At 33.1% G+C, this 27,060-nt stretch overlaps 1 pseudogene; it reads left to right on the top strand.

The window, feature by feature from the left end:
• Window positions 1-27,060, top strand: part of LOC149570796 (2-oxoisovalerate dehydrogenase subunit alpha 2, mitochondrial-like) — a 157,082-nt pseudogene that overhangs the window by 111,453 nt on the left and 18,569 nt on the right.

Consider the following 27,060-nt stretch of genomic DNA (forward strand, 5'->3'; position numbering starts at 1 on the left):
AGGACTGTTAGGTCCACCTTGTGAAAGGATTTATATAATACAATTATGTACTCTATTAAGAGTTTTTGCAAAGGACTGTTAGGTCCACCTTGTTAGAGGATTTGATTAATACACCTATTAGGATGAATCAATGTTTATTAAATAATATCCTTTGATGTAAACTAATTACCTTACTATGATAAATGAGTCTCTACCTTTCTTGAATACTACTTCTAGCCTTTTAATTTCGCTACTCTTTCATATTCATTTCTATGCAATGTTCTTCAATTCATCATTCTTGTTTGGACAATAAAAATAACTTATATTTATGTCCATCAAAAATAATTTCATTAATAAGTTATCTACATAATAGTTTCAAACAATAATTTACCAAGTCAGCTCAATGTTGATACTTGGGTCCAATTATTCACTTAGGTGATGCTAAAACTCAGGCAACATAGCAAAACTTACAAACTATGGCATTCAGTTAATATTGTACACTTGGTTCATACTGATCACTCAGTGAGAAAAGATGACTCAATCAACACTGGTAGCTTGGTAGACAGTGTTGGAAGCCAAATGCTCGGTCAACACTACAACTTGGTAGATAATTGTACTATTGAGTCAAACTAATTAACCCATGTTTCATGAGTAGTGATTCAACATAAATCCATCTCACATGAGAATAAATGGAACACTTAGCACTCATTAGATCTAGGTGATTCTCATAGGAGTGAAGCACTGGGACTACCTAGGAGTTCACCCATCCTAGTACTACTCCAACCTAAGCCGCTTAACTATGGAGTTTCCTCCATTGTTAAACCCAAAGCTTTCAACCCAAAAATCTTCACCAAGTGTCAACTGTGCCTTATGAACCATTCATTAGAAAGCCCCTTTAGCTCATCAACTGATAAGTAGGAGATAATTTCCATAGCAAGTCAAATTGTGATGTTGCTATCAGGATTTAACTCTGTGATTTTGAGTCAAACTAATTGAATGATCTTAGAGACAAAAAAAAAAAAAAAAAAAAAAACCAATAAAAGAATTATAAGATCACAAGAAAGCATGAATCAATTGGCTGAAATATCCCACAAAGGACACAAAGGGAAAGAAGAATTGGGTTACACTAAACAAAGAGAATCCTCATAGCTAGGAGCTCAGAAGAACAAATGACCTTCATGCAAATATTTTTGAAAGATAGGAAACTCATCAAACAAATGATAAAATAACAGTAAGTCAAAGTTGAAGGGAAATTACTACAGTTGCAATAAGCCTAGTCATAAATCCTCAGAATGCAAAACTAAATAATGGAACATTCGTCCAAAACTAGGAGCATTTATCAGTTGGAATTACAACACTTTTGGTACAAATATTATCTATGTGGAGAATATGGACACATTGGAGCTAATTGTATGAGGACTCACTTCAGAAAAAGGAATCCTACCAAAAGATGCTATGTATGCAAAGAATTTGGTCATCTAGAAAAGAAGCTATATGAACCGAGCTACAATTGAAAATGAAAATAAATCAAGAGCTAATAAGCTTAGGACTCAATGAAGCACCAATGGGTGTGGAAATCTCCAAAGAGCTCAAGAAAAAATAGTGAAGTTATTGACACCCAAGGCAGTGAGTTCCGTGACATATCCACCTCTGAGTAAGCATCCAAGAAAATCATTCGAACCATAAACCAAAAGAAGATATGTCCAAATCAACATATCATATTCACAGAGAAATAACTATTTTTACTAAGTTTAAGTTTTAACCAAGTTGCCAAGCTCTACTGAGTCAAGATGGTTTAACTAAGTAAGGTCAAGTTATAGGACTTAACTAAATCATATGACCTAACTGAGCTTTGTGATGAAAATTTTGTGTCAAGTTTTAGTTCAAAGTTTTAACCAAGTTTATTGATAGATGAATGATTGCTGAGTTTAACATTCGTCATCTAATCTTATTTCACCTACCATAGTACAGAGAATTAATGAGGCCCTAAAAGTTGAAATATTTCATAAAATGTCATGAGAATTTCTGGAGTTTGATTGTGTCGTAATTTTTAAGCATCAACGTTTCGGATCACACACAGTGATCCATCATCAGGATGAGGAGTGCAAGAGAATAGAGAAAAAAATGTAAAAGTGAAATCAAAGGTTTATTTCTTCACTGCAAATTCAAAGTATAGCATTCTTTGAGCCCCCAAGCAATCTTGAGTGAATTTGTTAAATCAAAAAATTTGTAAGAAAATTTATCATCTAAATTTCTTCATCAACCGAGCAATATGGTAGCTTCATCAAGCACAAAGGTCAAGAAGGGTTCTAAGATATTGGTCAAAAATACAATTTGCGAACCACCCAAGTTAAAACTATATCTCGTAATTGCTAAAGAGAAGGATCCACAAGGAACACACTCAACCATTCCTCCCAAGGTACTCCTCATTCATAATGTAAGGTCATTTTATCATTGTTCAATTTAAGAATTGGGTAATTTTGAGCTAGATTAGGCATACAATGCATTGTGTGAGAATGGAGTGTTGAAAGAATAACACAAGCATCTGGAAGTTAAGGGTTTAACCCACATCCTTCATATGTCAAGGAACTTTTGAGTAAAGTGGATCAAGTTCTAAGTCCATGACATGATACTTTGGCTTGAGTAACCAGTTCCAATCACTAAGAAGATGATCCATTGAATCACTAGTTACCCAATGATGGAGAAGTCCAAGACAACCAAAACCCTAGGACATGTAGAACTATCTAAGCTAACCCTAGCTAAATGGGGTGGTAGAGGCATGAAGTTGAATAATGTAACTGACATAGAAATCAAGTTCGACATTCACATCATAGCTCACAAGGTTTACAGTTCAAGCTGACCCAATAATGTGCCTTGTGAAGTAGTTAACTTGGTATATAAAGTTGTGAAGAAGAACTTGTCATTTGACCTCACCAAGATTCAATGCATTCAATTGAACAAGAACATGAAGAGCATCCAAGCCTCCAAGAACAATTCATGTAATTTTGGTTCACTCTTGGTCTATTTATTCTTTTATGTGAAAAAATTATTTCCATAAAAAGGAAATATGGTATAGAAGAAGGACACACCTGTACTATATTAGATCAATGATTTCATAGATAAAATAGGTGATAATTTTAAAGGCATCATGGATGCATATTTTTGAAAATTGTAAAGAAAGGATGCAAAATAGGTTTAAAGTCCCTAAAAAATTGGTAGATGATTATGAGAAAGACATATTTCCTAGTTGACTATGATAAAGTGCATATTTAGGTAGTTAGACCTAGGATTGCATGGGTGAAACCTCTAGCATATGAGGTGAACATTGATGAAACCAAAGGCATCATTGAGGCTCTCATCAATGAGCCCATGGATCCTAAAGCTACCTATTTTGGAACTTATGAGGAAGCAAAAATTAAAATCTCACTTGAGATCCAGATTCCTTAAATCTCAAAGAGAGGAAACAAAAGGATATGAAACCTTTAGAAGAAGTTTTCCAAATCTGATTCCCCTTTCATGCTTAATGAGGGTAAAGGTAATGATGTAGAAGAGGAAGAAGAATAGGAAGTTTATCAATAAGAAGAAGAGGAAGAGGAATCTCCAAAGAAGAAATTAAAGACATCATTAAGGAAATTTGCAAGGTCTTCTACTCTCGTGACTACTGCTACCAAGCCGAGAAAGCCAAGATAAAATTAAGGCTGGAGGAAAGTGATGATCGTGATGATGAAGATAATACTCCAATAATCTCTCTAAAGAAGCCCCCACCTACTTTTCAACAACAACTGAAATCAATAAGGGAAGGAAGTGCAATAGTAGAAATTAAATTCTTCAAATATGATTCTAGAAATAAAGAGGAATATAAATAGATTGAAGAGGCGTTAGTAGAGAAATTGGCTAGATGGAATAATGACCCCATTGAACTCAAAGGGTGTGTTTTTGAAACCTTGCTAAAAGTTATTTCTCACCATTGGGAAAATGTGGTCAAGACAAAGGAGGACATTACAGTATAGACTCTAAGGAAGCTAATGCCAAACTTCTCTAAGACTTAATTAAAGGAGGAAATGTCTAAATATGAAAACAAATAAACTCCTAGATTCAAACCCTTTTATATTTTATCTAATAAAATTGAGGATGTTGTATAGTCCACATCCAATATGTGGAAAAACATTTTTGACCTAAAAGATGAGGGAGACCTACCAGACATTGATACTATTTAAGTGTTTGATCCTAAGAAAATAATAGTAGAGGTCATGGTATCTCTTCCAACCTCTCGAAGCCAAGCACTTATTCCATCAAGCTTTGAGTTAAACAAGATAGCACCCGAGCTACATCCTACCAAGCATCATCCTAGGAAGGATTTAGTTGATAAAGAAGACAAAGGTGAAGGGAAAGAAATCATACCTTCATCATCTACCAAGGTCAAAGGTAAGGGAAAGATGATTTTTGATGACCTAGACCTAGATGAAGAGATTGTGATTCCAAATTGGGACCAATCTAATATGTCTTCTAAGAAAATAGACATATTGGGAGAACTATGGAAGAAAAGAGCCAAGTAGAAAATGCTAAGGGAAGAAAGGGATAGAAGAAAATTCCTTGTGGATATCAAAGACATATTCTTGGATACACTTTCTATAGAGGTAAATGAGAAGGTTTCCATCATTGAAAAATTAGTTGAAATTGTACATAAGCTCAATGATGATGTAGATGGTCAAAAAAAACTTCTAGAAAAGGTTGAAAGGAAGTTTGAGAGAAAAGTACTCAAGAATGTAGCATAGAAAATAGCTATTGATCAAGTAGAGTTATCAACTCTTGTTGCTACATTAAAAAATGTTGTAAATAATTTTGTATCTCTATTTGTAAAATTAATTAATACTACCAATTTTACAAAGGATATTGAGGATAAGCTAACAAAGATTGATTCTAATTTAAAGGCAAGTGCAAACCAATTGGTACTTGACCCAAGTTCAAGCTCATCACATTTTGTGATAATCATATATTTGACTGACTTATATGAAGAGCTGCTAAGATAAGAAGATAGGATAAGGACATCCTTGTCATAAATTCAGCGTCCAATCATTCCACACATGGATGTAAGGTAGAAGAAAATTTCTCATGCAAAGACATTGATTCATGACAATAAGTTTTCTATTGCAGAACATATGATGGAATTATTAGTAGGGATTCAAATTAATCTACACATCTTAAAGGCATTGCAAGATAACTAGGATAATACCATGTCTTTAATTTTGAAGGTACATCATGATTTTGTCTCTCATTTTGGCATAACCTTGTAAATGTTTGGCATTTGTAACAAAAATAAGGGGGGAAGTATGTATATATGCATATAAAGGGAGATATGAATAATAGAGGAAATATATATATATAAGGAATTGTACAAAAGATATGTAAAAAGAAGAAAAACAAAAACAAATTTTGAAAAATAAAAAATAGATTCTTCAATTGTAACCTAGTTGTAGAGCTATAGTCAAAACTGAGTTGCAGATCGAAGCACATGGAAAGGGGGAATTTTGACTACAGCATTGGAGAACAAAGTTTTGTATAAGTAATTTTTTCACTAATGCCAAAGGGGGAAATTTTAGACGTTGTGGAAAGACATATTGTCAATCAGTGCCAAAAAACTTAGTCACTTTGTATGGTTATATTGTTACTGAGCAGAACCAAGTAAACCATGTTAATAGTGTTAACTGAGAAGTGTCAACTGAGTTGATAGTATCTACTGAGTTTTATTTTCAACTGAGAGTTTGGCTTCAAGCAATGTCCACCAAGCTACCAGTGTTAATCGAGTCATCTTCACTTATTGAGTGATCAATGTGAACCAAGTGCACGGTGTTAACTGATTTCCATAGTTTTTCAGTTCCACTGTGTTGCCCTAATTTCAGCATATCACCAGAGTGGATAATTGGACATGAGTATCAGCAATGAGTTGACTTGGTAAATTATTGTTTAAACTATTATGTAGTCTACTTATTACTGAAATAATTTTGGATGGATTTAAATATAAGTTATTTTGATTGTCCAAACAAGAATGACGAATTGAAGAACATTGCATAGAAGTGAATATGAAAGAGAAGAGAAATTAAAAGGCTACAAGTACTATTTAGGAAAGGTAGACACTCATCTATCATAGTTAGGTGATCAATTTACATCAAAGGATCTTATTCAATAAACCAAGTTGCATAGCAAAAATCAATCCACTAATTCATCCTTGTTGGAAATAACAATGGGAAATTGAATACTAAAAGGAGGGGGGATTGAATCAACACTTCAAAATTATAACTATAAAACATTCACCAGACATCCATATCATCATATATCATGTAAAATGAAATAGTTAACTACATTATAGCATCCATAGCATAAAGTAAATGTAACACATGACACAAGATATTTGGTTACCTAGAAACCCTCCAATGAGAAGGTAAAACTGGGGTGGGGATGACACCCACAAATCTTCACTATTTCAATTGTAAAGTATATCTAATTAAAGTTACATTTATTTGATCTTAAACTATGATCTACCCTATGAAAGGTCTGCCCTGTTAAAGGCTTACAAAGATTGTTAAATCTTATCCTGTTAAAGGATTTCAACATCCTGCTAAAAGTGTGCCTTGTTAGAGGACTTCAACTCCCAATAAAGTAGGTACCCTATTAAAGGATTTGCAAAATCCTATTAAGACTACCTTGTTAAGAGAATTTTACTAATTCACCTATTAGAATGTTTCAGCATTAATCCTTCGATTAGCACTTTGTTGCTAGATATCAGATCTTGTTCTTCCAAGTATATCTTTGATCCTCCTAATCAGATATGTCTTCTTGGTCCTTTAATTGCTCTATTTTTTTCTCTCTAAATTATTCTACAATTCATATCTCTGCCACAATCTTCATAGCCACCATGAATTATCTCTCTTTTCTTAGCATTCATCCTCCTCCTCTTATAAACGCATGCAAACCTCTCACTATATACATGCTCTTTAGGGTTTTCCCTCCTTAAGAAGACTTAAATGAACTAGGGCTAGATAGGAATCAACGATTGTGATTCATCCAATTTTTTGCTTAATACTTTCCTTTTTCTAATTGGTTGCATGTATTGTTTAGGGATTCTTAATATTTCTTCCTATGTATCTTCTAGAATTGTAAATAAATCCTTAAGTCATCCCAAAAATGGTTTAAATAGGAGTTTGCATCATTACAAACAACTATGCCACAAACTATTTACTCGCACTAAAAATCTTTGATGCTCAGCATCCACTATATCCTTAATGTTGTAACTTAGCTCCTCAATGACTCGCCATACACTATTTTACTAGGCACCTGAATCACTTGACATGAATTGACTTGCTTGGCACTTCAGTGGCTTAGCACTTACAATCTTCTTGGCACATATTGGTGCTCAACATAACTATGTATATTGTTTGGCATGTATTATCTGGTAACTTATGCTTGACATTCACTACTTACTTGGGATGCACTAAGTTTTGTTAAGAAATGACTTAAGTGTTTTGCCATTGTCTCATCAAGATCAAAATGAGATCAAAAATATCACCCTTTGACATGAGTGGAAAAAATACTTTTTCATGCATATACACCTTAACTATGAGCATAACTTAGATAATTTGTATACATTACTCGTCTCTTATAGAAAATTTTCAAAATTGTGATGACTTATCAATCATACCTCACCAAAACTTCATAACTCCACTTGAGTTGATTTTTCTTTATTGTATCTAAATCTAATACTCCTATTGAGTAAATATTTGTTGTTCTAATGTTGTCTTCCTTTGTTTCTGCATTTTTTCCCCCTTTCTTATCCTCTCTCCCCTTTAAACATTTGTTGTTCTAATGTTGTCTTCCTCTATTTTTGCATTTACTCCCCCTTTCTTATCCTCTCTCCCCTTTTGTCTTTAGCTTTATTCTCTCTCACCCTTGTTGAAATTATGTCATCAGTGGTACACTAATAGTGTGTTTGTCCAAAAATGTTTTATGGACCTCTGTGATGTCGTTTAGTGTTGCATCCCAATTGTTGCATGCTACCTCTAGAGATTGGAATTGGACATCTAGCTAGGTAACAAGGTATACTAATCCATCATGAGTAGAAAGATGATAATATTTCTTCATCAAAGTTTCATCATAGGGTAGTTCCTTATGCAACACCTCCATGTGTGTGGTCAACCTGGATTGAATATTGATCGAGGTAGCTCTATTGTTTGTATCTTGTGAATGTAACACAACTAGCTAACCTTGAGTAGATAGTAACCTTTGAAAATGGGTTTGGATTTGACCAAGAGACAACTTGAGACTATTACCTATTGTTTTTAGGTCTCCTTATAGCTAGTCAATAGCCTTTTGAACTCATTGTGTGAATAAATTCACATCACAAAGCTTTTTATAAAGAGAAAATATATTCTACAACACCTTCTTCACACCCTCCATTTTGGTTGCTAAATCAAACTGGCATAGTGCAATGACACTATAAATCTTTTCAAGAACCTTTGTGTGAAACTTCTACTTAGACCATTCTAAGATTTTTGTGTTTGTGTCTAGGTCTTCATCACTAATTTTATCAACAATATTCACCAATTTATCAATAATTAGTTTTTCTTTGTTAGGGTCTAGGAGACTTAATGCATTAAGAAATATCTCTTTAATGTCATGTAGCACTTGCTTCTACTTGTGCTCCCTTCTAAGAAACTCTTGGTTTTTCTTCCTTACTAGAGATTCCTATAGAATCCTCATTTTCTCAAATGGTTATTGTATTAATATCAAACCTAGGTAGTTTAATCACCTCATCAAGACTTACATCTCCATATGATGTATCATCTAATCTTCTAGATGTTTCTATAATTGGCCTTGATATTTGTAATGGTGTGGCATGAGTGCTCAATTTCTAAAGAGCTAGACTAATAGTAGAAATAGGAAAAACTGGTAGAGTAACCAAAGTTTGTATGGAAACTTGTTTCTCTACAGCAGTAGCCACATTCAACTCTTCAGTCTTGTCAACTTGACTTCCCTCTTTTTTCTCTTCACCTTGAGCTTGTGATGTAGGTGTAGGACTTGTTTCCTGACCTAATTTTACTTCATTTCCATCCTTCTCGACTGTAAGTAAGGCTTGCTTGTGTGAAATGAATGCAACTAGAGGTAATACAACTAGTTTTGTAATAACACCTTGCTATTCATTGCTTGCACATTCTTTTGTAATTTTTACCTCTATAGGTGTGGGGGCACACTAGATTTGTCAATTTTCTTCTCCCCTGTTGATTATACTTTTGCATTTTTAGTTTCTTCTATTCTCACCAGTACAGGATTGGTGCATAATTGAGATGCCATGGTGGAATCCTTCATAAAAAAATTTAAATCATCAACAAAGGATTGATATTCTGAACAGAGTTGTCAAGAACATCCTTGATTATTATTGAGTCCTACTAACTCATTTGGTCCACATGAGGGGGATTGGCACTTGACACTTGTACCTCTAGTACATTCTAGTCATCTTGATGCTCATCTTCAGTTGTGGCCTCTTCATCTACTTTCTTCTCAGTACCTTCCTCATGACCATCCTTGACAGATACATCTTTTGCAATCTTTCCTACCTCTTGACCATCTTTCTCATCTCCAAATTTCTTAGATACTTGATCACTTGGCTTTTCTATTGCCGGCCCATCAATAACTTTCCATATTTGGGTGCTCTGTTTGACAACCTCTTCAATTTTATTTTGCAAAATGTTAAAGGCTCTATATTTTTTTATGGCTTTTGTCATCATTACCTTCTCAAAAGCTAGCATTACTTTGACTAGAGTAGTCTCTCTTATCTATCTTTTAGTTGTCAAACTATACTACCACTTATGCTCAACTTGATCATAAAGACTATTTCGTAATGAGTTGGCAATCTCTATTGGTGTGGTATTAAATGTAGCCATCATTTCATAAATTGCTTCTTCCACCTTATTCTGATTAGTCTTTCCTAACTTATCGAATACAACATGTGCAAATCCAACCAAATCTACATTATTTTTTATTTTTTCAACAAGTTGTCCATATCTAATGAGGGATTGTGGCTTGCAACCTGAAATTGACTTATGTCATCTGATTTTGTCCTCTCCTCATCTGACTCGGCTAGAGCAACATATCTTTTCCTCTATTTCTTCTCAAGTTCACTCTCCTCTATAGAAGTAATTGCTCTTTTACCTTTAGGCTTATTAGCTTCTTTGGTTTTCTTAGTAGTTTCCCTTGTACTTGATCTAATAATTGGTATTGTTGGTTGTTTTTGTTTTACAACTTTCTTTGGTTTCTTCACTCCAAGCTCCTTTTCCTTCCTCTTCTTCTTTTCTACTAGTTTAGGTGCTTCCTTGGCTTCTTCCTTAGCACCTTCAACATGTTCTTCTTGGTCTTATCCTTGGCCTAGAGTGAGTACCAATTGGGCTAGGGTTGGTTATTCCTCTTCATCATCTTCTTCATCTTCTTCTTCCTCCTCTCCCCCTTCACCAATATTTCCTTTAGCTTCTTCACAATATTTTCTTTCTTTCTTATCACAGTAGTTATCTTTAAGTCAATTGTGATCCTAGACTTGGCTTCCTCATAGTTTCAAAATGAGGTGGCACTCTTATCAATTTCTTCTACCAGTAATGATGTAATAGTTGTAGACACCTCATCAACATTTACTTTATATGGAATAGGCTTCAGCCATCTAACCTTGGGAATAGGTTTCTACACATATGTGTAGTTTGCATCAACTAGAAAGCATGCATCATTGTAATATTGTTCAGCTAGTGACACAGGAATCCTTATCCTTTGTTTCATAGACTTCTTAACATCTTCAAAATAGCTTGTCATTATTGTTTCAAAATAATCTCCAAGCTACTCAATTAGATATGCAATCTATAATGTAACTAGCCTATTGGTCTTCCATACTACTTGACCAAAGGTTGGGAAGGTTTTCTACATGTAGAAGAATATGTAGACAATTAGTGAACCAAACTTGCACTATGCACTCTTTATATTCCTTATGGCCTCCAAGTTTTCTGATAATTGTTGGAGTTGCAACTTGGCTAGGTCATAAGTGTGGTCTTTCTTCACTATCTTGTAACCTAAATCCACAGCCATGCAAGAAACACTATTTAATCTACTAGATTGAAAGAACTTGTGATAAATCACTCTCACTGGAAAAGCTACTAGAGGATCTAAAATTTTGTTTATGTACATCTCTCTTTTGTTCCATACTACCCCTCTATTCTTTTGAGTTACCTCCTTTGCATCACTCTGCATAGTTTTAGGTTTGTCTAAGGTTGGATACCCTAACATAAAGTGGATGATCCTTTTGGTGATCTTAATGGCTTCACTTTCCAACCATATGAAATCATTATGAATATGGCTCAAAACAATGAGTATCCATTCATTCTTAAAAACTTGGAGAAAATCTAGGGCATGGTTTAACCCTTTTCATTCAATAATCTTGTACTCTTCCTTCTATTAGCATGAATTTTTATGATACTACTTTGGGGGAGTATCCTAAGCATTGGAGAACATTGATATGTTGCATTCATGACTATATTTTTCATTGATTTCAACATAGCAATAATTATGTAAAGACTGGAAGAATAGCAGTCAGAAATCTTATGATTCACAAAAGCTGAGGAAGGTTCAAATGATGCTCTATGAAGGACATGTTCTTAAGGTTGTCCTGATGATATCATTAATAGGACTAAGTCTAAGTCAATGGTGTATAGAAGTTACACTTGATTTACTAGACACAATATAGAAATAGAGTATTGGAAAACAATGTTTTGATGATCAATCGTTATCTTTCATGTGAGATGTAATGAAGAGATGCACAGTCACACAATAATAGAGGATAAAGACTTGGTATTGCACGTGTGAAGTTTTGTATAGACTATGAGCTGACATTGCTATTGTATTTGTGAATTAATTAATTATCTTATTTCAATTATTTGGGAAAGCATCAAGGCCGACTCAAGGAATCATTATGAAGATACGATATAAAGGAAAGTTGTTTTTCTTATTTGAAAAGTATCTTGGATTAGAGGATCAAGGGGATGTGAAGTAATAGTGCACATTGCAAGAAGGAGAAGAATTCTTACTGAATGCATGTAAGCAATCCAAGGGATCATTAGATGTGTAGTATGAGATCTAGTTACAAGATCTAAAGGAGCAAAAATCTAGTTGACAGGACGGAGATAGAGGAAGGAAGTACATTTCAGTTCTATTTTTCTATAAGGAGTAATATAAAGATCATTTGGACAATGAAGTTGTTTGGGTAGTGGGTCTAGCTATCTTTCCCAACTCCTAACAGGGTTGGCACAACTCCTAACATGGTTGGAATCTCCTAATAGGTATTCAAAGTCTCCTAACAGGGACTCATATGTACCAAATTTTGTAACAAACTCCTAATAGGGTTTATCCTTTAACAAGGAATATTTATATTAGTACATCATCTTGTGGTTACCATCCCCACTGAGGTTTTCCCTCTGATCAAGGGTTTCTCTAGTTAATATATCTGGTGTTGATTGTGCATGAGTATCTTGTTGTGGTTTAGGTTTATATTATTCGCATGGTTAAATTTGTTTAAGGTTAATGATTATGCTAATATTTGGATAACTAATTCACCCCAACCCTCCCCCCCCCCCCCTCTCAATTATATTAGTGGACTATATATTCCAACAATTGGTATCAGAGCTTTAGGTCCTTGAAGATAAGGCTTAATAGCTTTGGGAGATCAATGGTGAATATGCTCAGGAAGGATAGTCTAAGATTTGATGGGGCCAATTATGATGGTTGGAAGGAAAAGATGAAGACTCATTTTTTATGCATGGGTCTAAGATATTGTCTTTTGATGAAAGCTAAGAAGGCAATTATTGAAGAATTGAAGCTAGAGGAATGCAATGAGGGAGAAAGAGATGTGCTCATCTGTAACATGAGAGATAGAGAATCCCTACTATCATCTCATCTAGAGAAATAATACAATCAGGTAAAAACATTTCAAACTTCTCATGAAATTTGGAAAGCTTTAAAAAAGTTACATTTGAAAGTGATGATCATGCAAAAAGAATGAGATTGAAAAATTGGATTTGCACATTTCAAGATGCTAAGAGGGTAAAAGATGAATCTATAAGAAGGTATGTTGGTAGAATATCAAAAATTGTTCCACATATTTGGTCTCTTAGTGGAACTAAAAAAGACAATGAGGTTATATGGAAGATCTTGAAAAGTTTGACACCACCATTTAAGCAAACAACTCAGATGATTTAGTTAGTAATGTATTGTGCCAAAGATTTCACAAAGGAAACATTGCTTGAAAGGTTAGATTCTATAGAAGCAAATTTGAGATAGTCTGGAGAACTAGCCAGAGTTGAAACAACTTTCAGTGCTCTGAACATTCGACCTGATCTATCAAGAAGTGGAAGTATAAGAGGAGACTTTTCCAATAGTAGCAGATCTAAAGAGGATAAGAAGATTGAAGAATGACTAGCCCTTCTAGTAAGAAGAGAGAAAGATGGTAAGAAAATCTTTAAGTGTTGGACTTGTGATGAATATGGTCATTATGCATCTAAATGTCCTAAAAGAGAGAAAAAGTTTAGAGGGAAGGTTAAGTCTAGAAAAATATGAGGATAGAAATTATTTGTATGCTAACGAGGATGAAGAATCTGATGAAAGAGGTCAAAGTGAAAGTTATGATGAATTAGGATTTGTGGCTATCAAGGAACATGATCTTGATAGAGAAATTAGAGAAGAAAGAGCTCTAGTGGAATTACAAAGGAGTATTTGATCAGATGGACTTTGACAAGATAATGAGTTGTTTATTCATTACATAGAGACTGAAAATACAGTCAAATTGAAGCCTAGAGGAGGTAATCAAAGATAGACTGAGTGCATAGGCTTGACTGAGAAAAAAGATCAAAATAGTAGAAGATTAAGGAACTTAAAGTGTAAGAAGAGCAAAAAGGTAGTGATGACCGAGCACTAGTATCAACTAAGAAAAATTAGTATTGACTAAGCATCATAAAAGTTAATATGTGCTGATTAAAAAAGATAGTGCCAACCAAGTAACCCAGTGATGATCGAGCGTCAGAGCATACTAATTGCCAAGGTACAACATTTGATAGTTTGTAAAGAAATCATGATTTCTAACTGACATAGATGAATGCTTGGAATATGTAAATCATGTTGAAGATAAGATTGATGAGTTGACAACACTAAAATTAAGATAAAATGTTTCTAAGCATTGCCAATGAAGAATTCAAAGAGAATTTTCTATAGGAGGAAGGAGATGAACAATTGGTTGGATAGATTCATTTGAATCTGTTTGTAACCTTAAGATCTACGACTATGGTTCACTGAAAAAATATCAAAATTGCCTATTTAAGGAGGAATAATGCCTAATTAAAATATAGAGGAAGTTGTGTTGATTCTATGATTGGTGAAACTAAGCAAGAAGGTTCAAGGAGAAGTATTGAAGTAAAGAATGATTTCTTGAAGGGTGGACAAACAAATAAATCGTGAAGGAAATGAAGAATTCCAATTAGCACATCAGTATATGAGCCAAATTAAGATCTATATTTGCAAAGTGAATTGTACTTGATAGATAAAACCTACTATTACTATAGACGCCCAAAATTGGGCACATCTTTTAATCAAGGCTTTCACCAAATTAGCAAGGTTTTAAGGTTAAAATCATATGTATTTTAGAGAATTGAGAATAAATCAATCAAATTTGAATTAAATCAAAATTTCAAATTAATCAACTATTTGAACCCATTTGAAATTTACGCATGAAATTCAATTTTAAAGAAATAAAAATGGGCATTTATCCCCAAAAATCAATTTTATATTCAAATATCTCCAAAATCATAGTTTAATCAAAATGGGGACATAAAAATTACATTTTAATCCAAATGGACCCAAAATAATAATCTAATATTTGAAGTGGATTCTCCATAATGAATATTTTATTCAAAATGGGTTCATGGATCTTATTATTTTATTATTTAACCTTTACCCTTGGTAAAAACCAAACCTTACCCCAAGCCCTTGAAAAATCTATATATACAAGACATTTTGAGAGTTGAAAGAGGAAGTTTTATGCATTGTTATAGTTTCATTTATCAATCAAGTTTTTATGCATTGTTATTATAGCCATTTAAATCAAGTTTTTAGGCATTGTTATTATACTTCATTTTTGAGAGAAGCTTATGCATTGTTATTATCATTACCATTTTTAGGATCTTTATTTGTTGAGCAATCTCATATCTACGCTTTGTTATTATAGTTTATAGTTTCATTTTCATGTTCATCTTAGTTCATTTTCATCACACAATATCCCATTCTAGGATGACATTGAGATGTTTGATCGAAGAGCAATTTAGCCATCATAGTTAGGGAGACATGAGACACTCTTGAAAGACTTAATTTGATAGTTTTTTCTCCAATTTCATTATCTTTGGATTTGCTACCATTTCAAGCTTTCATTCTAATGTTTCATGAATATGCTTGCTTTGATATATATGTGCAAATCCACTAACATTTTCATTGTCTAAACTTGTTTCATACAGGTATATCATTCGAGAGCATATAAAATGGTGCCCACTATGGGGCTCGAAAGCCTCATCATCTTATTTTTGCAAGCTTGAAGACACTTCAAGACATCCAAAGATCATCTGTTAGAAGAAACATTTGAAAGACCTCTTCCTCTTCTTATTTTTATTCTTCTTCTATTTCTCCTCTTCTTCCTTATCATGTTCTAAAATCTTTAAAAATTTGATCAAATTTCTATTTTTATAATCTTTTTATGATTTTTCATAAAAATCATAATTTTTAAAGTAGATCAAATCATGAATTTTGGTCTAAAATTTTTACTGAAGGTTCTGAACAATAGCACGATATCACATGCCAAATTTTAGATTTTTCTAATAAAAAGCTCTATTTTTATTTTTTTCATATACAAATTATTTGAGGTTGCAAAACAAAAAATTTCACTCTAAAATTTTTATTGAAGGTTCTAGAAAATGGTTGAAAACTATAGTGAAAATTTCATATTTTCAGAGGAACAAGCTATTTTAAATAATTTTTTGGAGCAACAGGCTATTTTAAATCATGGAATTTTAATTTAAAAAATAAATTGCAAGTTTGGGATGTTGTCAAGAGTCTTCAATAAAAAAATAAGATTTGAGCAAAACACATGTCAAAGACAAACTCAAACAATTTTCCTAACTCATGCTTGCAGGACATGTAGCCAAAGACCAAAATAAAAAAACAAGTTGAAGACCCTTAAAAATGAGCCTAACTTTTGCTAGCTTTGAACAAGGTAAGCCTAAACCTTTCATTCTTCTTTAAATTGTAGCAATTCAAAGTTCTACACTTAGATAAGTAAAAGAAGTTGATCTCTAAAATTTCATTGGAATTAGGCCTATGCTCTCAACTCTTTGAGTTGAGCAAAATGCCAAAACTTCCAAAAAAGTCTATAGAGATCAATTTAGAAAAGAACAAACACATAGACTAAATAGGAGCCTCATGTCATCTTTAGTTCAAAGGCTTGTAAATGAACAAATCTTGTTTGTTGTGTTTGAGGAATCAAAGTAGTAGGGATATGCTCTCACCCTTTTAGGGTGATCAAATTCCCCAACCTACTTTTGACACCTATTTCCCTACTTTTCATAGTTAGATTACATAGTCGTAGAAAGGCATACCTCTCAAGAATTCACCTTAATGAAGTCGGTGAGAGGGAAAGTCTTTGACTTGCATTCATAATGGGATGCAAGGCAATAGTGTTCAAAAGATAGCCTTCCTCAAGTAGTCTCATAAGAGATTTCTTAAAATCTCCTTGGCATTGGTGGGAAGCTCTCTTTTAAGAGAGGCAAATTTAGACATTATTGGGGATCTACCACTAAAACCTTGTAGTCACCAACTTGTTAGAGCCAATTAATAAGAAGCCATTTTGCATTTTCTAGGCTTGTGATTGGAATTTTTTTGCCAAGTTTGAATATGATGCTAAATGTTTAAACAAATCAAATCAAAAATTCAAAATTTTAGCTAAAAGTGGGCAAAAAACTTCAAAAAGAAAATCCTCAAATCAAAAACCTCAGTTAATATTCTCCAATTGAAACAAACATTAAAGACCATCCTATGCAAAAATTGAACAAAAATCAACTCCTTTTGTTTCAAATGGTTTAATCTTAGTTTCAAAATTGATTTTGAGTGAATTGTTAAGGAAACTCAAAACATTGTCAAAGATTGAAATCCAACATTGCAAGTTGTGTTTATCCTATCACATAATCAATTTACCCATTTGGTTCTCAACCTCAACATCAAGGTATGCATTCCTTTTGATCTAAAACTCATCACATTTTGTTACAAAACTAACTTTTTTGTCATAATTAGTTATCAATTCTTTTTGGACCAACACACTTGCATTAACACAACACCTTTCTTTGAAATTGGGATGTTTTAACTTGACACCATCCATTGCATAATCAAAAACACCAAACATTTAAACAATGGAGGATCCTCAAATTTTTTAATTGATGGAGGACCTTAAGGATATGATGATCATGCTTGCCAAATTTAAAGCCATAGAAGATGCAAAGAAAACCTTGGAAAACAAGTCTTCCTTCCAATCTATTTCTCCTTCTACATCTAATAATAATTCACCATCTTCTTCAAGTAGAAGACCTCCATAGTATGCATATCTAATTTGCAAACAAGAGGCTACACTCCAATCTCATAATGAAAATATTCTTCACACGCAAGAATATAAAAAACAGCCCAATTATTCTTACAAAAGAATCTTTACTCCTTTGGGAAAACCTTGTAAAGTAAACTTGAAAATACTTCTTGAAGAAGATCTCATTACCTTGTCTCAAATAAAATTGAAAAAAGAAGACATTATTCTCAAGCAAGATTAGACTGATGACACTATGTCTAGCACCTCTTCCAATAGTCATGCATCTCCCACAACATCAAATCTAGAAGACATGACTCCATCCATTACAAAAACATCAAATCTAGAAGACATGACTCCATCCATTACAAAACCTAGCACATCTTATAATGACTATGTGTACCCTCAAGGGCTACCTCTAAAAGAAACTCAAGCTTGGAAAGATTGGGCTGCAAGTCTATTTACTACTTGCAAGACTAAAGATCATAGACCTGAATGTGTTGTTATGCCTATCATGTCAACCCCAAGTAGTTCTTGCTCTAAACTTCAAGAACCCACTATGTAGACCCAAGAAATAGATTTGGATATAGATTCAGATACTCCCTCATCCTTAGAAGTGGTTTCATGTCAAGAGGACTACCTAAATGATGAAGAAACAAGTGTTGATCAAGATCAAGATCCCTTAATCCCGTTTTATTTCTTCCAAGATGTCCTCCATCCATTTGAAATGCTAGATCATTCTCCATCTCCCATTTCCCATCCACTTCCTAAGAAAGATCAAGATACCATTTCCAAGGAGCCTATTAATGATCAAGTGACAAGCACACTTTCTATGCTATCCAAAGACCCTTGTCAAGATCAAAGTATCCTCTCATCACCTTTTGATACTCCTCCAGATTCTCCTAAAACTTCCATATTTGTTCCTAATCCTTTGAATAAATGTCTTCAAGATCTAGTTAAATCTATCAACATAGTTATTGATTCCTTTTGAGACCAACATAGTTGCATTAATAAAACACTTTATGTGACATTGGGACATTTTACCTTGACACCATCCATTGCATAATCAAAAATACCAAAGATTTAAATGTAGGAGGATCCTCAAAGTTCTAAATTGATGGAGGACCTTAAGGATATGAAGATCATGCTTGCCAAATTTAAAGCCATGGAGGATGCAAATAAAACCTTGCAAAATAATTCTTCCCTCCAATTCACTTCTCCTTCTACATCTAATAAGGATTCACCATCTTCTTCAAGTAGACAAAATCCACAATATGCATATCCAATATACAAACAAGAGGCTATACTCTGATCTTGCAATGAAAATCTTCATTACACACAAGAATATCAAAAATAACCCAATTATTCTTACAAAAGAATCTTTACTACTTTGGGAAACCCTTGTAAAGTAACCTTGAAAACACTTCTTGTAGAAGTTCTCATTACCTTGTCTCAAATAAAATTCAAAAAAGAAAATACTATTCTTAAGCAAGATCGAATTGGTGGTACTATGTCTAGCACCTCTTCCAATAGGCATGTGTCTCCCACAACATTAAATCCAAAAGACATGACTCCATCCATTGCAAAACCTAGCACTTCTTATAACGACTATGTGTATTCTCAAGGGCTACCTCTAAAAGAAACTCAAGCTAGAAAAGATTGGGATGCAAGTCTGTTTACTACTTGTATGACTAAAGATCATAGAGTTACATGCATTGCTATGCCTATCATTTCCACTCCAAGTAGTTCTTCCTCTGAACTTGAAGAACCTATCATGCAGACCCAAGAAAGAGATTTGGCTATAGATTTAGATAGTCTCGCATCCTTGAAAGTGGTTTAATGTCAAGAGGACTACCTAAATAATGACAAAACAAGTGTCGATCAAGATCAAGATCCCTTCATCTCCTTTCATTTCTTCCAAGATGTTCTCCATCCATTTGAATAGATAGATCATCCTCCATCTCCCATTTTCCATCCACTTCCCAAGCAAGATCAAGTTACCATTTCCAAGGAGCCTATTAAAGATCAAGTGACAAGTACACTTTCTATGTTGTCCAAAAACCCTTCTCAAGATCAAAGTATCCCCTCATCACCTTTTGATACTCCTCCATATTCCCCTCAAACTTCCTTCTTTGTTCCTAATCCTTTGAATAAGTGTCTTCAAGATTCAGTAAAATCTATCAAAGGCATTGCTCCTATCAAATCTTTTCATAAGCTTATTGATAAAGGAATGTATCCTAAAAATGAGAACCTCAGTCATGTTTATCACACTAAAGATGTTGGTATCCCTATCCATCTTCCAAATCCATCCTTGGTCCTTATATATCAAATCCTCCAAAAAATTCATCCATCTTGGGACCCTATATCCCTCCTTCCAAACTAAAACCTTCAAACCATCCATCTATATTGGGACATGTTCCTCCATCTCCTCTACCTCAAGATCAATAAAGATTTATATCCTTGAGAAATTTCTATCCACCCAACCATAGAAACCAATCATATTAGCCTTCTACATCCTCAAATCCCAAGTCATTTGGAAATAATTTGGATGTTCAACATAAAAAATACAAGAATCCATGTAAAAATATAGATCACTATATCTTCTCTAATCGACATGTGATTACAAATACAAAAGGAAGATTCAAGAGACCCCAAAGGTCCACTTGCCAAAGAAAAAAAATGAAGCAAATATGGGTTCCTAAACCCATTGTTGAAGCAATGTTTCCTAAAACATCTACCAAAACAAAGAAATATGGATTCCTAAACCCCTTGTTAAAAATGCAAAGAACAAAAATCAAGCAAATATGGGTTCCTAAACTCATTGTTGACGAAATGCATTCTAAAGTATCCAAAGGAAAGAAAGAATCAAAGTCCATATGGATTCCCAAGTCTCTTTTGAAAGACTTGAATATTGAAAACAAAGAAGAGTTGACATTCAAGCTTCCAAAGACTTCCACACCATTTTCTTCCAAAAAACTTGCAATTCTTTCCACTCCATTTTCTCCCAAAATATTCTACCATCTCCTACATCTATAGCTCAAGCTATTTCATCCATATCTACTCCATCATCTCACTACCCTTCAAGGTGTGTGTCTTTGTTGATCTTGCCCACTTTTACACCTTCCCTTCTACAATCTTTTGAGGCCTATACTTCCCTATTATCCATCCTCCTTCTATCCATCCAAAGCCTACAACCTTATCCTCCATCTACCCCTATCTTCTCTATCATCTTCCTTTCCTCACCTTACCAACATCTTTGAGCATACCTTTTAGTGACTCTAGCCTATCTTAACATATCCTTTAAAGAAGAGCATTATTCAAAGTGAAAAAGGTTTGAAGCCCTTCCAAACACTTGAAAAAAAGAAAAAAAAAATTGCCTCGGTAAAAACTTGGTAAACAAGCACCTTGGTAGCAAAAGTAAAGAAAAATAAATCCGTCTTATGGTGAAAACCACTTCTTGTGGCACTTTGGAGAAGTACCATGATGAAAACATGGAAAACAAGCATCATGTTTAATTCTAACATCATGCATCTATCCGCTCTTTCACCTTTGATCTTGACAAGGTTGAGTTATTTGTGAGCATTGGCTATCTTAGCTATCTTGTCCCTATCATGATCTTTCTTATCCTACATTTCATAGCCTCCATACCTAGCTCAATCCTATCCTATTCCTATCCTATCCTATTGAGACCTTGTTCTTGATCAACAAAAGAAGGGTAAAGAATAATGTTCTTCTTACAAACCTCTTGACACATTCTCTCTTTTGGAACCACATGCCTTCATGACATTAGGTCATTAATCTGTATTGTTATCTAGCTTGTCAACTTAAATTGCTTATCCAAAACAAGCTTCATATGACATTACTTCATTTTCTTAGTTTGGGTAATCTAGAAGAGATAGTCCTTGAGGATCACATTGACCTACTTTGGTATTATTCACTTATCCATCTTATCCATCAGCTTGTTAATCCATACTACCCTACATCACACTAGACATTGGGGACAAAATAATGTGATCTTGCTTAAGAATTGGTAATCCCTAAAAACCAAAAAAATCAAAAAAAATTAAACATTAAAAAAAATTCAAAAATTCAAAAAATTCACAAAAATTCAAAAATTCAAAAATTCAAAAAAAATATATACAATTTAAAAAATTCAAAAAAATTCAAAAATTCAAAAAAAATCACAAAATTTCAAAAAATAAAAAATATTTTAAAATTCAGAAAACTACAACAAAATAATGCATGACCTCCTTGTGGAGGTGGGACATTTGGGTTTCTAGCTGAGGGCATTCTACACTTGTTGTTTATTGCACACACCAATTCTGCCAAGTGGGGACTACATTCCCATTATTGTACAAATTGTTATATATTACACTTGCTTCACTCGATGATGTCCGAGACTAGAGATGCTAGGAAGAAATCATGGGTCATTTCTTTCTTTTATGTTTGTGATGTTTGTTAAATACTACAGTAATTTTTGTAAATATTGTACTTATTGTAAATTTATTTGTTTTTGTACATACTTTTCTTTCCTATAAATCTTTTATTTCTTGTACATAGTTTTTTGTTTGTTTGTTCAAAATGATAAAGTATTCATATTGCCATGGTTGAACTAGTGGTAATTGTACTATATCACGTTTTTAGTTCTCAATGATGAAAATTAAAAGGCATCTCTTTCAAAAGTGACAATTAGTTTCATCTTAGGTTTGCAAAGCATTTCATTCCTTCAATTCTCATTTTTCCTCATCCAAAAGTTATTTTCAAAGGGTTGGTATAAATTTTGTGATTTACACTCTATTCATGACCCCAAGGACACTTGATATCAAAGAAACTACCTCAATCAACAGTAACATCATAAGTCTATCAATGTGTCCAACTATCCCTGATTCATCATCAAAACAATCTATCCACTATCATCATTGGATCCTCTCACTAGGGGCACCAAAATAATCTTTGTTTGATCTATAAATTCTTGCTCATTAAAGGTATCCATGCCTTCAGCTTTTGATCACATACCTCATATGATTGGTGCTGCTTAATTCATTGGAATTCTCTCCTATTTCTACCACACCACTCTCTAAACCATTGCATAAATCACATCTCTTTGCATTTGATCAAGAATTGCCTTCTCTCTCATTTCATTGATGGAACCATTGCCTGAACTAGATTCATCCAAATAAGCCTAATCATATTTCATCTTTGCTATGTGCAATATATGCACTAAAGCACCTGAGTTTTCCTCTATGGTCTTGTTTTCACAAATTTCCAAAAAATTGCATCATTTTTTCATTGAAAGTGATTATCCTACATCAATTTAAGTCAACCACATCTAGTCGTCCAACTAATGGTTCTATCATGAAGCAATTATTTGTCTTCCTCTATATTTTGAGACAGGACATTTTAGTTTTCCCAACTCTGAATCCTGAGATGGGAATGTTTCATCTATTTGCCTATTTGATTAATCTTCCATATCACTTAGCAATTATACTGTTATTTTATTTCAGGTTTTTGTGTGATCTAGTTTCTTCAACACAACCACTCTTATCATATTCTACAATCTTTTCATCATCATTTTTTTCAGAAATATAATTGGATTTTTTCCAATTTCATTTTTGAGGGGGAAACTTATCAATATCAACCATCATCTATCTAAGTTCTTCAATCTATTCTACTATAGCCAATCAAATTGGGGCATCCAAGTTTTTTTTTCAAATCATCAAACAATTGGGTTTTTCAACTTGAATCAAAACCAAATGATTCAAGAGCATTCTTTGAACCAATATGCTATGCATACCAGTTCAAAGAGGAGCATTTGTAGACACCCAAAATTGGGCACATCTTTTAATCAAGGCTTTCACCAAATTAGCAAGGTTTTAAGGTTAAAATCATGTATTTTGGAGAATTGAGGATAAATTAATCAAATTTGAATTAAATTGAAAATTCAAATTAATCAACTATTTGAACTCATTTGAAATTTATACATGAAATTCAATTTTAAAGAAATTAAAATGGGCAGTTATCCTCGAAAATCAATTTTATATTCAAAAATCTCTAAAATCATATTTTAATCAAAATGGGGACATAAAAATCATGTTTTAATCCAAATGGACCCAAAATAATAATTTAATACTTGAAGTGAGATTCTCCATTATGAATATTTTATTCAAAGTGCATCTCAAGGATATTATTATTTTATTCAAAATGGACCCAAAATAATAATTTAATATTTGAAGTAGATTCTCCATAATGAATATTTTATTTTAAATGGGTTCATGGATATTGTTATTTTATTACTTAACCTTTATCCTTGGTAAAAATCAAACCTTACCCCAAGCCCTTGAAAAATCTATAAATACAAGACATTTTGAGAGTTGAAAGAGGAAGTTTTTATGCATTGTTATTATAGCCATTTAAATCAAGTTTTTAGGCATTGTTATTATAGTTCATTTTTTAGAGAAGCTTATGCATTTTTATTATCATTGTTATCATTACCATTTTTAGGATCTTTATTTGTTGAGCAATCTTATATCTATGCTTTGTTATTATAGTTCATAGTTTCATTTGCATGTTCATGTTAGTTTGCATATTCATACTAGTTCATTTTCATCCCACAATATCCCATTCTAGGATGTCACTAAGATGCTTGATCTGAGAGCAATTTAGCCATCATAGTTAGGCAGACATGAGACGCTCTTGAAAGACCTAATTTTATAGTTTTTTCTTCAATTTCATTATCTTTGGATTTGCTATCATTTCAAGTTTTCATTCTAATGTTTCATGAATATGCTTTACATTGATATATATGTGTTAATCCAGTAACATTTGCATTTTCTAAGCTTTGATTTACACAAGTACATCATTTGAGAGCATACAATTACTTTCTAACAATTGTATCAATTCTAAAATCCTTTTGATAAGGTTGACCTAGTGATCATTTGTAAATCCTTTAACTAGGTGACATTATATTGGAATTTTCTAAGGCCTCTAACAAGGCTCACTCCTAACAGGGTGATTTAAATTCTTTAACAGGGTAAGATTCAATAGTGTGTTTGGTAATCTTTAACATGGTAGGCTCCTCACAAAGCTCACTTCAAAAGAATGAATATTTAGTAGCATGTTACTAGTGGTTTTTCCCAAATTGGGTATCTACGTTAAACCCCGTTGTCACACTTGTGTGAATATTATATTTGATGTTAAATTAATTAATGTTTTACATTTTGCAAGTCTATTATTATAAACGAGTTACTACAAGTTTATTGAAGAAGTAATACTATAGAGACCAAGTAATTGGATAAACATGTATAAGTGGTAGAAATGTTCAATTGGTACTTCTAGACCTTGGATAACTAATTCACCAACTCCCCCTACCCCTGCCCCCCACTCTCTCATTTATTCTAAATACTCTAAAAAGATCAATTATACAATGACAAGATTGATCAAATAACTAATTTGGTTAAGTATGAAGTGTGTCAAGTAAAGAAAAACAATTTTAGTAAATTGGATGTATGGTAAATAGTCTGATGAAATTTAATGGATGGATTATAGGATATGTCTATGAAAAATGTTTGAAGATGTTTTTGAAATAATGTTTATCAATTAGGAAATCAAGATTTGACAAGGTTTACAAGCCACTATGTGAAGAATAGTTAACTAGCAATGTCTACTTGTAGGGATTTGATAAACTGATCATGTTTATGATGTTGATTGAAATTTCAAAGTGGTTAGATATGTTAATGACTACATGGAGGCACAAAATTCAAGGTTATAGTGCTCACTCATGAATTGCAAATTTCTTTTTAAGCTGACTAAGGGTAACATGTTTAGGTTACTCTAATGACTCAAGAACAATATATATATGATTGGAGGATCAATGTATGAGAGTAGTTGATGCAATATTTTATATTGTGAATGTAAGGGTAAGTGCACCAAGTTGTGGTGCCAAAAGGGGGGTATAAGTGAACACCTTTTTCCTAAAATCAACAATTTCTGAACTTCAACAAGAATTTGAAGATAGTTACACTCAAAATTTTAAGATATGACAAAAACAAAAGTAGTAGTCCTTTGAATATAGTTTCTAAACTACTAATTTTTTTCAAAATAGTTTAGTTTTAGGTCCTTAAAAAAGGGGGCCACAGAAAGTGGTATTGTTTATTCTAAAAAAACATAACACAGTACAAAGTGTCGCCCCTCTAAAATTTTAACTTTTTTTTCAAATTCTTTAATTGCTCTAGTCAAAAGTTAGCTAACACTGTGTAGTTTATCCTAGATTTTTTAGGTAATTTTATATTTTGTATTTTTTTTATGAATTTTTAATTAGAACATCCCAAAAAATGTAAAATCTCTATGTGCTCCCCCTACAAATGATTGAAAACTAATCTAAAATCAAAACTTCTTTTTTTCAAAGTGTGTAGAATGGAGTCTAGTTTCTAAAAAACTAAGTTGTTGCAAAATTTGATGAATGAGCTAAAATCTACAAGCCAATTAGTACATGTTGGTTTTTGACAAAAAATGGACATAGATTCAAAAGAAATTATAGTTGAAAGGCTTCAAATAGTTTAAATAAAAAATTAATTATATGGTTATATAGCTAACACAAAGACCTAAATAAAAAATAAATTATATGGTTATATAGCTAACACAAAGACCTACAATGTCATATAACCTGATTTTATCAATGCTCAACCACGAGGAAACTTGAAGGAAAGCACACAAGAAAAATCAATCATTTTTTTGTATGTTTGCAGCAAAACACGTCTCAAACCAGTTTACAGACTTCACACCTTTGGGTTGGATCCCCAAGGCAAAACCAAGCCTTAGGCTTGGTAGAATGTAAAGCTTTAAATAGCATGTGTGTGCTATAGCACGCATGCACTATTTAATTTTTTTTAAAATTTGAGTCTTAATAGCACATGCATGCTTTAGTGTGCATGCATTATTAAGACCTAAATATTCACTAATACATTAGGCGTGAATTTGCAACGTCAATTTGCGATGGCTGGCAAATGTAATGTATTTTTGGCTTCTTTTTTTCAATTATAACCTGACAACGTCGCAATTGCGATGCTAATGGGATACAACGCAGTAATTGCAACATTAACGAGATATAAAGAAAAAAAAAAAAGGCAAGTTGGTCATTTTCAAAATCCATCTCTAGAGTGCACAAGGGTTTTAGAAGGTTTGTTTCCTTTTTCTCTTTTCTTCTGTGGATTCAGCAGTCATGGCTTACAATGTGGGTCATGGGATGTTTGTTAATGGTTATTGGGATCTTTTACAGGAGGACCAGTGGATTTTCAAGGGGCATTTCCAAGCATAGAGGAGTTGCAAGGTAAGGGCGTTTCTCATTAGGCAGTATTTAAAAACCTATGAATCATACATAACAACTAAACAACAGATAT

The sequence above is a fragment of the Cupressus sempervirens genome, chromosome 2, assembly GCF_028749045.1.
Source record: "Cupressus sempervirens isolate cs-2001-9-10 chromosome 2, ASM2874904v1, whole genome shotgun sequence".
NCBI lineage: Eukaryota > Viridiplantae > Streptophyta > Pinopsida > Cupressales > Cupressaceae > Cupressus > Cupressus sempervirens.